Consider the following 14,297-nt stretch of genomic DNA (forward strand, 5'->3'; position numbering starts at 1 on the left):
AAAATCTTTAGTAACTTGACATGATCATTAAACAGCTGAATACATGCTTTTACAGCATAGGAATTAGAAAAGGTGACCTCTGCTTTGTCAATAATATGGCTCATCTCTTTGTTCAATATATATCAGGCTCTGCACTATCCGTGAAGAGCCTGATGCCGGACTTGTATTCACCAATGGTGAGATCACAACCTAAGCCAAAGTCTGACTGAGCTACACAGGCGTCCCTTAAAGTCAAATATTTAAATCAAATGTATGTTTTGTTACTCAGCAATTTTATTAAATGTTATTATCTGTAGTAATTGTTATTGAAAAATATTGTTCATAATTATTTGGAGTTTTCTTTGCAGAAAATCATAAAATGTGCAAATAATGACAATTTCATTTCTTTATTTCCAGTGATTTATTTTACTACTATTCATTGTTTCATTTTACTATAATTTAGTTACAAAACTTGGCAGAAATTTCTTTGCCGTCAATTTACTCCTTCACTCCTTTTTCTTTTCATTTTTACTTTTTATTTTTTTTAATGTTTTATTTATTTCTAGGAGAGAGAGAGAGAGAGAGAGACAGCATGAGCAGGGGAGGGTCAGAGAGAGAGGGAAACGCAGAATTGGAAACAGGCTCCAGGCTCTGAGCTGGCAGTCAGCACAGAGCCCGACGCGGGGCTCAAACCCATGAACCTTGACATCATGACCTGAGCGAAAGTCGGACGCTTAACCAACTAAGCCACCCAGGCGCCACTCTTTTCATTTTTAAATGAACTATAATGCACACATAGAAGTGCATGACTCAAATTACCACAGAGAAAGTATGCCTGTATTCATCACCCTGATCAAGAAGTAGAGCTTTAGAAGAACACTGGGAGCTCCTAATAGGCCCTCTCAATTATGACCTCTTCTTTCTCCCAAAAGAGTAATTGACATCTGACTTTGAACATCATAGTTTTGTTTTCGTGTTTTGAATATTTTGTAAGTAAGATCAAATAGTATGTTTGTCTTCTTTTGTTCCATATTATATCCATTATTTATTCTGATTTTCATTTCTAAGTAGTTTTTTTCATTTTGAAAACTGTTACATATAATATGAATATAACATTATACATATATTTTTTTCTGCTGATGGACATTTGGATTGTTTCCAGTTTTTACTTATATAAGAAAGACAGCTATATACATGATCATATATGTCTTTTAGTGCACATGTGCATGTATATATATTTTAGCATATACCTGTAATTATATGGCATTAACAGATACTGATACTCCATTATCCAAAATGGTTGAACCAATTTATATTTCCATCAGCAGTGTCAAAGAATTCCTATTGCTTTATATTCATGCCAGAACTTGGTATCATTGTTTTTTTAAATTTTTGCCGTTTCGGTAGGTGTATAGTTGTATCTAATTGTTTTAAAAAATTGTTTTTCTGACCATTTGTGGGGAATAAGCTTAGTAATTCCCTGGGCTCGCACCGATCTATTAACAAGGCATAAAGAATTAGAAAGCCATAGGATGATCACACCCAAGTCTGGGTAAACAAGATTAGGTAAATAGGTATAGAGAGGGTGGAGCAAAGGCCCCAGTACAGAGAGGGCAGGGCAAAGGCCTCAGTATAGAGAGGAAGGGGCAAAGGCCCATATACCTATAGAATAAGGTATATGAGGTAAACAAGATTAAGTATTTGAGAAGAAAACGCCCCCCCAATTTAGTACTATAGCAGAAAGGTGCTTTCACAGGAAGGAAGGATCAAATTAGGTAAACAGGTAAATAGGGCTACACACAGCTGCAGGGTGAAGTTGACCAGAGCAGAGCTAATTAACAAAAGAAAGGTGCCTTGTTGACCCTGAGGTAGCATGCTCTGTCTTTCTTTTCCCCTAGACGAGTTTAGGTAAACAAAAGTGGTGCCTCATGTCTGTTGTAAATAACCTTCAACCCAGCTGCCATGTGGCAGGATCTTGTTTTGTATTAACTCAAACCCCTAATCCTGCATATCTTCAAAATCCCCTGCTCTCGCATTCGTGAGTTAATGTTCACAGTTGCAGTGTCTGTGCACATCCATCACCATTCCTGATCCTAATAAAAATGGAGCAAGGACCCTTAACAGGGTTCTTGTCTTCTCCTGGATATTAGGCATTTGTTGCATTTTAATCCCGTACATATCCTGCTTTCTTGCTAGACAAGACAGAACTCTAGACCCAGAGTCTACCACAAAAATTAATGGGGTTGGTCATCTTTTTGTATCTTCATATGTCAGTTGGATATCTTAAATCTTTATTTTGCCTTTCACATTTAGATCTATAATTATCCTATAATACATTTTTATATATAATATGAAGTAGGGGCAAGATTCTAATTGTTTCAGCACTACATTCTTCAGTTCTACCTTTATATAAATCAAGAATTGATACCATTAAAGTTATCTTACTATGCTCCAGAGGTTTTATACTTCCATATAAGTTTCGTAGTCATATGCCATGTACAAAAGTCTTCCTGAGAATCTTGAGATTGCATTGACTCTCTAGGTCGATTTGCAGTGAATCGACAACTTCAAATTTTGATTCTTCAATTCCATGAATATAGTATATTTCTCTATTAATTTTTTCTCTTATTTCTCTGAATATTTTGCTATTTTTTGTACTTTCTAGCACATATTTTTTTCCAATCTGTTATTAAGTCCCTGATATTTTCAAATATTGTTAATTTTTAAAATCATTTTCTGTATATGGAAATCGTTTTCTGTGTATGGAATTAAAAACTCATTTTTGTACATTCATTGAACTTGTATCCACCAATCTTGCTGAATCATATCTTTATTTTACTTTCTCTTTAGTATTTTTCTAAATTTTTGTCACTTTCCAATTCACTTACAGTGCTTCATTCTAATTTTTTTAATGTTTATTTATTTTTAAGAGAGAGACAGAGTACAAGCAGGGGAGGGGCAAAGAGAAAGGGACACACTGAATCCAAAGCAGGCTCCAGGCTCTGAGCTGTCGGCACAGAGCCTGACATAGGGCTCAAACTCACAGACTGTGAGATCATGACCTGAGCCGAAGTTGGACACTTAATGACTGACTCAACCAAGCGCCCTTTGAGTGTTTCATTCTAATTTATATTAGAAATTCATAACTTTTTCTCTCCTTGTGTTTAATTGACTATTAACCCATCCATTGAGTTCCTAATTTTAGTTATTGTATTTTTTAGTTCCTAAATTTTTCCCTAGTTATTTCTTTTTTAATTCTAGTCCTTTGCCAAAATTCTCCACTTATATATATTTTTTGTCTATGAATATATTAAGGATAATTATTTGAAAGTACATTTCCTAATTCAATGGTCTGAAGTCACTGAGTTTATTTCTTTTTTTAAAGATTCTGTTAATGTTTATTTTTTAGAGAGAGAGATGGAGCGTGAGCAGGCCAGGGGCAGAGAGAGAGGGAGATACCGAATCTGAAGAAGGCTCCAGGCTCCCAGCTGTCAGCACAGACCCCAAAGTGGGACTTGAACTCACGAACCACAAGATCATGAACTGATCCAAAGTTGGACGCATAACCAAGTGAGCCACCCAAGAGCCCCTCACTGAGTTTATTTCTATTGTCTGTTTTATCTCCTTGGTTTTGGCACACTTTAGCCTCCTGCTTCCTTAATGCCAGAAATTGTATATTTAATTTATATTTTATATTTAATACCAAATATTTTAAGTAAAGAAAATTATAGAAATATTAGGAGTCTTAGGATGATAACTTAATGTTATCTTCCTCCAGATGTTAACTTCTTCCAGAAATTATCTGTAGTTGTTTTTTCCCCAGGAGGCTAGAACCAATCTCAGATTACCTCAGTCCAGCTCTGGAATTGAAATTATTATCCTTACACGTGGAGCTGAACGCTTTTGGATACATACCAAAACTTGTGACTTTAGAGTACCATTCTCCCACTGGCAAGCTCTGAACATCAACTTTTTAGCCTCAGTCCATTGAGGATGTTGATTTCTTCAGCTTTTCATCCTCTCAGTTTTCTTTCCCAGGATCTGTGTATATCCCTAGGGAAAAATTGGCTACAATGCCACATTTACTTAGCTGCATTTCCTTCTCCCCCCACCCCCATCTATTTCCACAATTTCTCATTGTTCCTTTTGTTGCTGTTGTTGTTTCAGTGTTTTCCTTTTTTTTTTTTCGGGGGGGGTTGTTGTTTTTAGTTTTTTAGTTTCGTTTTGTTTGCCAATGGCTTCAAATATGTTTCTTGGGTTAGTCTAATTTATCCAGTTATTTTCATTTCAAGGGTGGAGCTTAATTATTTAATGTTCCTTTGCTGAAATTTAAAATTTCTTTTTCTTATTTCTATTTGAAAGAAAGAAATGATGAGAAACTTTCAACAAAAGAGAATATATAGGAATGTCCACTGACTGTCTATTATGTGCTCCACTGTTAGTTTATATTTTCATTAATCATCTCCAAATTTTGTGAAGTCATTACTTTTTATCTCTTTTCAGAGTTTAACAAAATGAAACACAATAACCCTGGGAAACAGTGGCTAGAAATTTAACCCCATAAGTGCTTTTCGTATATTAATGGGGATAGGGCTAAATGCAGTACTTAATCCAGGAGATCTGGGATGTGTCTTGAGACTGTATTTCTTTTTTGTAAAATATAATTTATTGTCAAACTGGCTTCCATACAACACCCAGTGCTCATCAAAACAAGTGCCCTCCTCCATGCCCATCACCCACTTTTCCCTCTCCCCCTCCCCCCATCAACCCTCAGGTTTTTTTCTATATTTAAAAGTCTCTTACGGTTTGCCTCCCCCCCTCTCTGTTTGTAACTTTTTCCCCTTTCCTTTACCCATGGTCTTCTGTTAAGTTTTTCAAGTTCCACATATGAGTGGAAACATATGGTATCTGTCTTTCTCTGACTTATTTCACTTAGCATAATACCCTCCAGTTCCATCCACGTTGCTGACAATGGCCAGATTTCATTCTTTCTCATTGCCAAGTAGTATTCCATTGTATATATAAACTACATCTATTTATCCATTCATCAATTGATGGACATTTAGTCTCTTTCCATAATTTAGCTATTGTTGAAAGTGCTGCTATAAACATTGGGGTATATGTGCCCTATGAATCAGCACTCCTGCACCCCTTGGATAAATTTCTAGTAGTGCTATTGCTGGGTCAAAGGGTAGTTCTATTTTTAACTTTTTGAGGAACATCCACACTGTTTTCCAGAGCGGTGTCACCAGTTTACATTCCCACCAATAGTGTAAGAGGGTTCCCATTTCTCCACATCCTTGCCAGCATCTATAGTTGAGACTATATTTTTATGAGTGTCCAGACGAGGTTGATGTTGCAATTCCATAGACTATTCACTAAGAAGAAAGGTGCAACATCATACGTCCAGAACAGTTTTTCATCTTTGCCTCTAGAGCCTTGTAATTCTTATTAGCCTTCCCCAACTTCAAAAAAGTATATCATCTCTTTTCCTTTCCAATACTCTCTTCCTTTGTATTCTAAAATGACTGCTCCTTCCCTATTCAGTTGACCCTTGAACAATTCAGGGGGTGGGGTCACAACCCCTTCACAGTCAAAATTCATGTCTAACTTTTGACTCCCCAAAACTTTACCAATAGCATACTGTTGACTAGAAGCCTTACTGATAACATAAACAGTCAATTAACACATGTTTTTATGATATATGTTTCATATACTGTATTCTTACAATAATCCCTAACTTTTTCTTAAATTTTTTGGGTACTTCATTTGCAAGTTCCTTCAAATTGTCACAAATCCAAAAAAATATTTCCAACATATTTATTGATAAATACCCACACGGGGTGCCTGGGTGGCTCAGTCAGTTAAATATCCAACTCCTCATAGTTCAAATTGTATTGTTCAAAGGTCAACTGTATTTACTTGCAGTCATATTCTAACTAGGTTCCCTCATTCCTCATTTTAAAATCACCATTTGAACTTACTCATTCCTGAATCCCTCCCACTTCTTACTTTTACTGTTCATCCGACCTATGAATCTGCTTCCTTCTCTGCCACACTCTCATTTTTTTAAACGTTTTTATTTGTTATTGAGAGATAGAGAGAGACAGAGTATGAGCATAGGAGGGGCAGAGAGAGGGGGAGACACAGAATCTGAAGGAGGCTTCAGGCTCTGAGCTGTCAGCACAGAGCCCAATGAGGGGCTTGAACTCACAAATCACGAGATCATGACCCAAGCTGAAGTTGGACGCTTAACCAACTGAGCCACCCAGGCACCCCAACCCACACTCTCATTTTTATTCAAAAATTTTATATGCTAGAATGATTGCAGCTTTACATATAACTTAGTCAACAGCTCTTTAGGTTCATGCTTTCTGACTTTCAGTTTTCAACTTGTGTCTTTCTCTTCATTATTTATTGCTGTCCAGTAAATGGGGATTGAGTATTAACATGCAAAACACAAATGAGGAAGAGCAGCAGTCTTTCTGAGTACAGAAACCAAATAGGAGGAAATCTAAATAGCATTATCCAAAGTGAGGTTCATAAACGGTAATAGGGGGACTACTGAATTAGTTGCACCTGGGATAGAAAAAGGCTAAGGAGACAGGAGACTAGAAGAGAAGGACTACTAGATATTTCCTTTAGGGAAGAACAGCTAAAGATGGCTTGTGATAAGGGAAATTACTTATATTACCATTACCTCTAGATTAAGCATTATTTCTTAGTCTTCTTTCTGTCCTGCCTTTCCCAACTAAATACATAAAATGTCTGCTTATTTGAATTATACAATAATAAGTGAAAAAGAAGAAAATTATCTCAGAGGGAAAAATCAGTTTTATATGATCTCATAGCAAAGGCTTTCAACATGAAATAAATAACCTTCTCTTCATTTAACGTATAAATAATGGCAAGCTCACTCTCCTGGGGGAAAGTAAAATTGTGTTATTATTATTTAATATTAAGAATACTCATCATTTTATCTTGCATGAATTTTAGTTTGAATATTTGTTAAATATTTAAGTGATTGTTAAATTTGATGCTAAGTTGAGGGCTTCAATCATTCCAAGACTTCTAAGACTTGTCTGGTGGTTTCTGAAACAAAAGAAACAAATTATCACTGAGTTTACTTGAAACTCTTATCAAAGAACACAAAATCTTTATTAACAAAATTTCCAGCCCACTCAGTTAAAAATACCAAATGTCATTCCTAAAGAGATGGATTGGAAGATTGAGAAGATAAATGTGTTAAGGATAAAAAGGATAAAAGATAACGTTTAAAAAATATTTTTAAGTTTATTTATTTATTGAGAGAGAGAGAGCGAGAGCGAGAGGGAGATAACAAAGGGAGAGGGGAGAAAGAATCCCAATCAGGCTCTGCACTGTCAATGCAGAGCCCAATGCAGGAGGGCTCGAACTCAGTAACCTTGCTGAGATCAAGAATCAAATACTTAACCGACTGAGTGATCCAGGTGCCCCAAGGTTAAAAGTTTTGTTTGTTTGTTCTTTTAGTGTTTGTTTATTTTTCAGAGACAGAGACAGAGTGCAAGCCGGAGAGGGGCAATGAGAGAGAGACACACACACACACACACACACACAGAATCTGAAGAAGTTTGCAGGCTCTGAGCTGTCAGCCCAGAGCCGGACAGAGGTCTCGAACCCAAGAACAACAAGATCATGATCACTTGAGCTGAAGTCAGACACTTAATCAGCTGAGCCACCCAGGCCACTCAAGGTTAAAAGTTTTAACCTTTACTTCAGCCCATATTGTCATATAATCCTTTTCTACTAGAAAATCTAGATCTTAGTAAAATATTACCTAACAAGTTATATATTAGCAACAAGATCAATTTTACTTTAAAAGCAGTTTAGTTTTTACTTTATTTTGATTCTATTTTCTAAATTCATATTAATAACATGTGTACAGCTATGAACAGTTGAGTGAGCTTATATATCTTAGTTGCCTTTCCTTGATTTAAAACTATGGTGTGGGAGAAGGATAATAAAGAAAGCAACTTAGGAGACAACCAGCCAAAAAAATTTAAATATTTGTTTATTTAATATTTCACTGACTCATTTCTGACTCTAATCTTGATTCAAGTTAATTTTCGTTGCTTCCAAATAGCATTGCAACTTTTCTAGTAGACTGGATTTCTCACTTTTTAAGGGTTTCTCAAAGCATTAAGAGTAGTCATTGGTTTCCTTTGGGTATATGTAGCCCATGATGACAAGTGGTTTATTCATTTATTAGTTGGAAAATGCAGATGTACCTACATCTTAAAAAGGCAATATATATCAAATGTGTATATAATACATACATATAGTAGGGTAGGCTGTACATATAGGATAATGAATAAAATTATAGAGTAATAAAATATAAAACCTGTCCATATAAACAAAATGAGTAAGCATAAATAGTGGTTTTATAGTCATCTAAAATAAAAATATATATATATATTGCTACTGACCTATCCAAACTGTAACTTTACCTATCTTCCAACCAGCAGTGTTTCAATGCATTTAAAGGGGATCAAGTGAGAATGTGTTCGGTTTAGCAAAGCCACTCCAGTGAAAAGGAAAACTAGCCACATAAGCATCTTCATGATGGTTGGGTGGTCCAAACTTAGTAAGTTAGGAAACCCAGCTGGTCAGTGGGAGTGGTAGAAGCATCATAGGCAATACTGAGCATTTAGAAGGAATAAGTTTTATTAGTAGGGAAATAGCAGGAAATTTAGAGTCACTGACTCTAAAAAGGAGGAAGTAAGTAGGTTGAGACATAAGCCTATCTTCCTCCCTTCTCTGTGCTTTTCCCTGCTTCCTTCTTTTGACAGAGGATGAATAAAAATTGGACAGAGGTTCGACAAATTTCAGAAAGAGACCACAGTTAGCACCCAAACTAGCTGACTTCCAGACCTCTCCAGAAAGCTCCCAGGAATTTTCAGAGAGCAAGACCTGCCGATTGGCAAGTTAGCTGAATTGCCTGGTTTGTTTTGTGACCATCCCTCATCCTTTTTTGAGACCCTCTCCAACTTCCCCTTTTGAGCCCTTTTATGTCCTCCTCTTCTATTTCTCCCAGACAGCCAAAGATCAAAACCCACAAAGCCTGCTTTTCCCCTTTTAAACCACCTTTTTTTTTTCCCAGCAAACAAAATCACAACTAAATGTGAATATAAGGATTTTCAGTAAGGTTAAACTGGTGAAAATTCACACTGTAGCATATATTTGTCCATTCCTGCCATCCTCCAAGCATATAATTTCTACTCAGCTCCTATTTCTTCCCACTTGCCTAGTTAACAAGAGACAAAATCATCATCAAAGCCAAATGATTTCTTTGCCTGTTTTTCTCACACTTGACGGTTGCAGAAGACTCTAAAAATGATAAATATGGTGGGGGTCATGGTGGTGGTGGTGCTGGTGGTATTTATAGAATGACTGGGCACAATAAACTGGGAAATTTGAAATCTTGAAATTTACAACAGGGTGGTTAAATGTAAGTAAGGGTTTTGCTCTGCCAGAGTTTAGCAATTGTAAATTCTGTTTTATAGCCATTTACTCCAAGTAAGAGATAAGGTCAAAAAATATGTCCTAAGCATTGCCTAAGTGAAATCAAGGAACCTCACTATATTAAAGCACAGAGTGACGCTGTTATTTAAGATGTGAAAATAAAATTCTTCTATACAAAAAAAGTAACGGCAGGTGTCGGGAATCAATATTGTATATGATGTTGATAATATAATAAAAGTTACCAAAAGACATTTTAGAAAGAATTGATTTGCATTTCATTTTTCCTCAATATATAAAACAATAAGGAAGTTTTCAGGACATCAAAGTAGAACTCCATTTATTCCCTGATTCACTTGTTTATTCATTGTAACACAATATTTATGAATCCTATTATGTTATTAGTAGCACCTGGTAGTTTAGGTAGCCTTGGGGTCCATCTCAAGGAGATATCCTCACCCATTCACTTTGGAAATAAGATTTCTCTTTGTAAATTAACATAAAATGGAAATATGTAAACTAATCTCAGACAAATTCTTCCTTAGCCTTGTTACATTTTTATTGTAAGTTTATCTGAAAGTTTAACAGATTTAAAGATATAGAGTGCATACCAAACAAAGGCTGGTTGTAAGTCATGGCATTGTAGAAGACACGGTCATGAAGGGAAATATTAGTCATTCACATTCAAGAACTGTCCAAAGAAAAGGGATCCCTGGTCTGAGGGCTTGAGTTATCCAGTCTGGTAGTAATAGATATATCTTCTGTGGAAAAAAATGCATTGGCCCAATGCTTTTATTTTTATTTTTTTATTTTTATTTTTTTATTTTTATTTTTTCATAGTTAACTGTCAAGTTGATTTCCATATAATACCCAGTGCTCATCCCAACAAGTGCCCTCCTCCATGCCCATCACCCCCCTTCTCATGTCCTCCACCCCTATCAGCCCTCAGTTTGTTCTCAACATTCAAGAGTCTCTCATGGTTTGCCTCCCTCCCTGTCCCCAACTATTTTTTCCTCTTTTCCTCCCCCATGGTCCTCTGTTAAGTTTCTCCTGTTCCACTTATAAGTGAAAACATATGGTATCTGTCTTTCTCTGCCTGACTTATTTTGCTCAGCATAACACTCTCAAGTTCCATCCACATTGCTACAAATGGCCAGATTTCATTCTCTCTCATTGCCATGTTGGCCCAATGCTTTTAGGCATTCATTACAAATAATCAATTTTCCCTGTTGTGATTTTTCTTTCAACATGCAGAAATTTTGTTTGTAATATAACTTTTCCTGTAACTTGCTTATAGAGACAGAATCCACTGGTTGGAGAACTTTTAGCATTTATACTTATCATGGTACATTAATAAAATTGATATTCTGATTTTTCTATAATTGTCTCATAAGCCTTATTTGAATTATTTGGACTTTGTAAAGTTTTTTTTTAATTTTTTAACATTTTTTAAAATGTTTATTTATTTTGAGAAAGTGAGACAAAGTGTGAATGGGGTAGGGTAGAGAGGGAGACACAGAATCTGCAGCAGGCTCCAGGCTCTGGGCTGTCTGCACAAAGCCCAAAGCAGGGCTCAACCCATGAACCATGAGATCATGACCTGAGCTGAAGCTAGACAGTCAACTGAGCCACCCAGGAGTCCCAAGTTATTTAGACTTTTAAGTCTGATCAGGTCTAGATCACCTAAGATACCAATTTTAAACTGTTTTGGGAAGCACAACCATCTTAAGAATTGTAAAGAGGTGTTTCTAAAATTCATATTCCATCCTCAGATAAATTTAGAACTTTATTCAGTTTCATACTTTATACTTACTAGCTATATGATCTGCATCAAATACTTAACCCTCTCCTAATATGAAAAGATACACCTATTTTAATCAATATATATGTAAAAATTGTGGAAACTTTCTTTTAAAGAAGGTAAAGTACTTAGCCAGTGCATAGCACTTAGTAAGTGTTTAGTATGCAGTAGGTAGTAGCCAGAGTGGGAGTTGCAGAATAATAGTCCTTAAATTCCTGTATCAAGATATGTCATGATGTCAGAAGTCATTGAAATTATCATCACTAATACAGCTTACATAATATTTGTTTCATTTGTACTTGCAGTTCCTTTTTTAATTAGAAACCAATATTAAGCTAATTTCTAGAAAATTCTAACAACAGGTTTAAATTTACTGTCAAAAGACCTTTAGGCAATGAATCAGAGACATGAATGGTGGTGAATGTGATCTTATAAAGCATATAAATAAATATATGAAGGAAATATATAACTCATTGAGAAGAGTAAACACAGCTCCATTGACTAAATTATAATGATCACCTAAATGACAATAAAACATTATATGGAATCGTATAATAACCTTTACTGGGACAACCATACATTTAACCAGTGATGATAAAAGCAAAATATTAACAGAAAATATGGGTAAGTATTATAGTTTCTAAATGTTGGAATTAGAAAACCTCTAAATTATCCCATCAAAACATTTATTTCCAACCAAAATGCTCTAATAAAAATCCAGTTTGCATTCCAAACAATCACTGATCAATCAAAATTTCTTTATCAACAAGACCTACGACTCATCACATAAATCATATAGTTACACAGTTAAAACAAGAATGTTCAACACAAAGGAAACCTGCTCACATCTTATAAGATAGCTGCTTTTCTTATTTTTATACCCTCCATTTTTCACCTCAGTAAATATAAAGGTAAAACGTAATGCATTGAATTAATCTGAATTTTTAACTCCTATAACCAAAGTTTAAAAGTAATAAAATGTAAATTTACTTTAAATAAACACTACAAATAACTGATATTTTTTCAATATCTTGAGCTCTGTATTACTTAGAAATCATCAAAACCATCATTTAGTTAGAAATGACTAAAGTACATGAACAAATAATTGACACATGAAGAAATGCAATTAGCAAACAGGAAAAAATTGTCAACTGTGCTTGATATTAAAAAACTGAAAATAACAATAATAAGGTAATAACTTTGCTTATTAAATCAACAAAAATAATAGAGACTTTTAGAGTAATAATATTCAATGATAGTGAGGTAGACTACAAGGAATGTAGGATTTGGCATCTGACAGTTTAGATCTTAGATGTCTGGATCTTTCGATTGCTGTGTAATGTTTAGTAAATTTTTAACGTGTCTGAGCTTCTTTTTTCTTGTCTTTAAACCTGGGGATAAAAATATTTTCTTCCTAGGATTGTGGTGAGTAGTTAGGATCATTTCTGTTGTGTTTTTTCTCACCTTTGACTGTCAAAAGTACATGGCATCTAACTGACATTCATTTGATATTTGAAGAATGAATAATAGCAAAGAAACATGAAAAATAGTTGTGAGAGCAGTGGGCCAAGAGATAATTCTTAAATGTTTATTTCTGTCCTTTTTTTTTTTTTCTCCAAATGTCACAACAAACTCTATACTGTTGATAGCAACATAACCCAGTTCAACTCTTTTGGAAATTGATTTGGACATTTGTTATGAGTGACATACACAACATTTCAAAGGCAACAATCTTTATGGCAATTTATAGTTCAAACTTATTCTAAATAAAAATAAATGCTTTATGTAAAAACATCTCCAATATACTGCTAAGTATAATAGTGAAAAAATTCAAGGAACTTATAGGTTCATCAACTATGAACTTACTGACTAAAATCTCACACGTGCAATCTTTCAAATATTTCATAGACCATTTAAATGATATGTAGAAGGTCTTATATGAAAATGGAGCATATATTTTGTTTAGGTCTGTTTTCTTTTACCTTAGTAACACCTTTAGCAGCTTATTGTGCTTTATATTACATTTTATTAGAAAAATACAGAAAATGAAAAACAAAAAAGTAAACATAATGCATTAATTTATAAAATTACCATATAAGTTATAAAGTGAATGACTTTTCCATTATCAAATATCCAATGACACTTTTGCAGAGGTGATTACTATGGATAGTTTGTGCTCTTCCTGAAGTTAGGAAAGATAATATGACATATTTTGCTCAAAACATCAGGGTACAAAACTGTATATATTCCAAATATATGACTATGAATAGAGCTTCATTGGTGTATATGCATATATGAACAAAAATGAACAAGTAAAATATTTGCGGTAAGTTCTGGGATTATGTTGATTTCCAGACCTTCTTTAATATAGTTATAATGACTCTCTCTATATGGAAACATATTTCATTGAAAGTGAATACTGTACAATGAAATAATAAGCACTATAAGCCTCCAGTGTACATAGCCAAAGATTGATTCAAGAATTAAAGCATCATTAGTCAACTAATTTGGAACTCTTTTTGGCAATTGTTGTTATATAACATTAAAAGTAAAAAGAAGATCAGAACACTCCTAAGAATTCGGTAGATGAAAAGTGCTGCCTAATGTCTAGAGCATATTTATTTTACCCTGGGCAGTATTTGCATCACTGTGGCCGTTGGACAATGTCCTGAGTGTTCTCAGATTTTAGTGACCGCTAAGTCATTCTCTATATGAATATTAAGACAGTTACTCCAACACTAAATCATACAATGCTGTCAAGGTAATATAATTTAAATAATATGCCAAACTTGATTGGCATCAGAATGATATTATTATATGAATAAATTTAAGTCACTATAACAAAGAAGAGATTTTATCCAAGAGAGATAAAGTCTAGCTGTAGAATGCTGGAAAACTACAGATGGATGATCAATAATAATAATGGTATCTGGTTTACTTATTCAGGTGTCACTTTACACAATAAAAAAATAGGGTCAAAAATGTTGATGGGTCTAACCAGTAAACATTATTGACTCAA

General features: G+C 34.6%; 1 long non-coding RNA gene across 1 annotated transcript in view; it reads left to right on the forward strand.

Annotated features, from left to right (window-relative positions):
- Positions 1-3,519: 3,519 nt before the first annotated feature.
- Positions 3,520-14,297, forward strand: part of LOC120225125 — a 48,282-nt gene continuing 37,504 nt past the window's right edge. Inside the window, exon 1 of the long non-coding RNA XR_005526742.1 lies at positions 3,520-3,549. This is a non-coding gene — a long non-coding RNA (uncharacterized LOC120225125). The remainder of the gene's footprint in view (positions 3,550-14,297) is intronic.

Source organism: Hyaena hyaena, unplaced genomic scaffold, assembly GCF_003009895.1.
Source record: "Hyaena hyaena isolate Hyena2069 unplaced genomic scaffold, ASM300989v1 scaffold_1325, whole genome shotgun sequence".
Taxonomy (NCBI): Eukaryota; Metazoa; Chordata; class Mammalia; order Carnivora; family Hyaenidae; genus Hyaena; species Hyaena hyaena.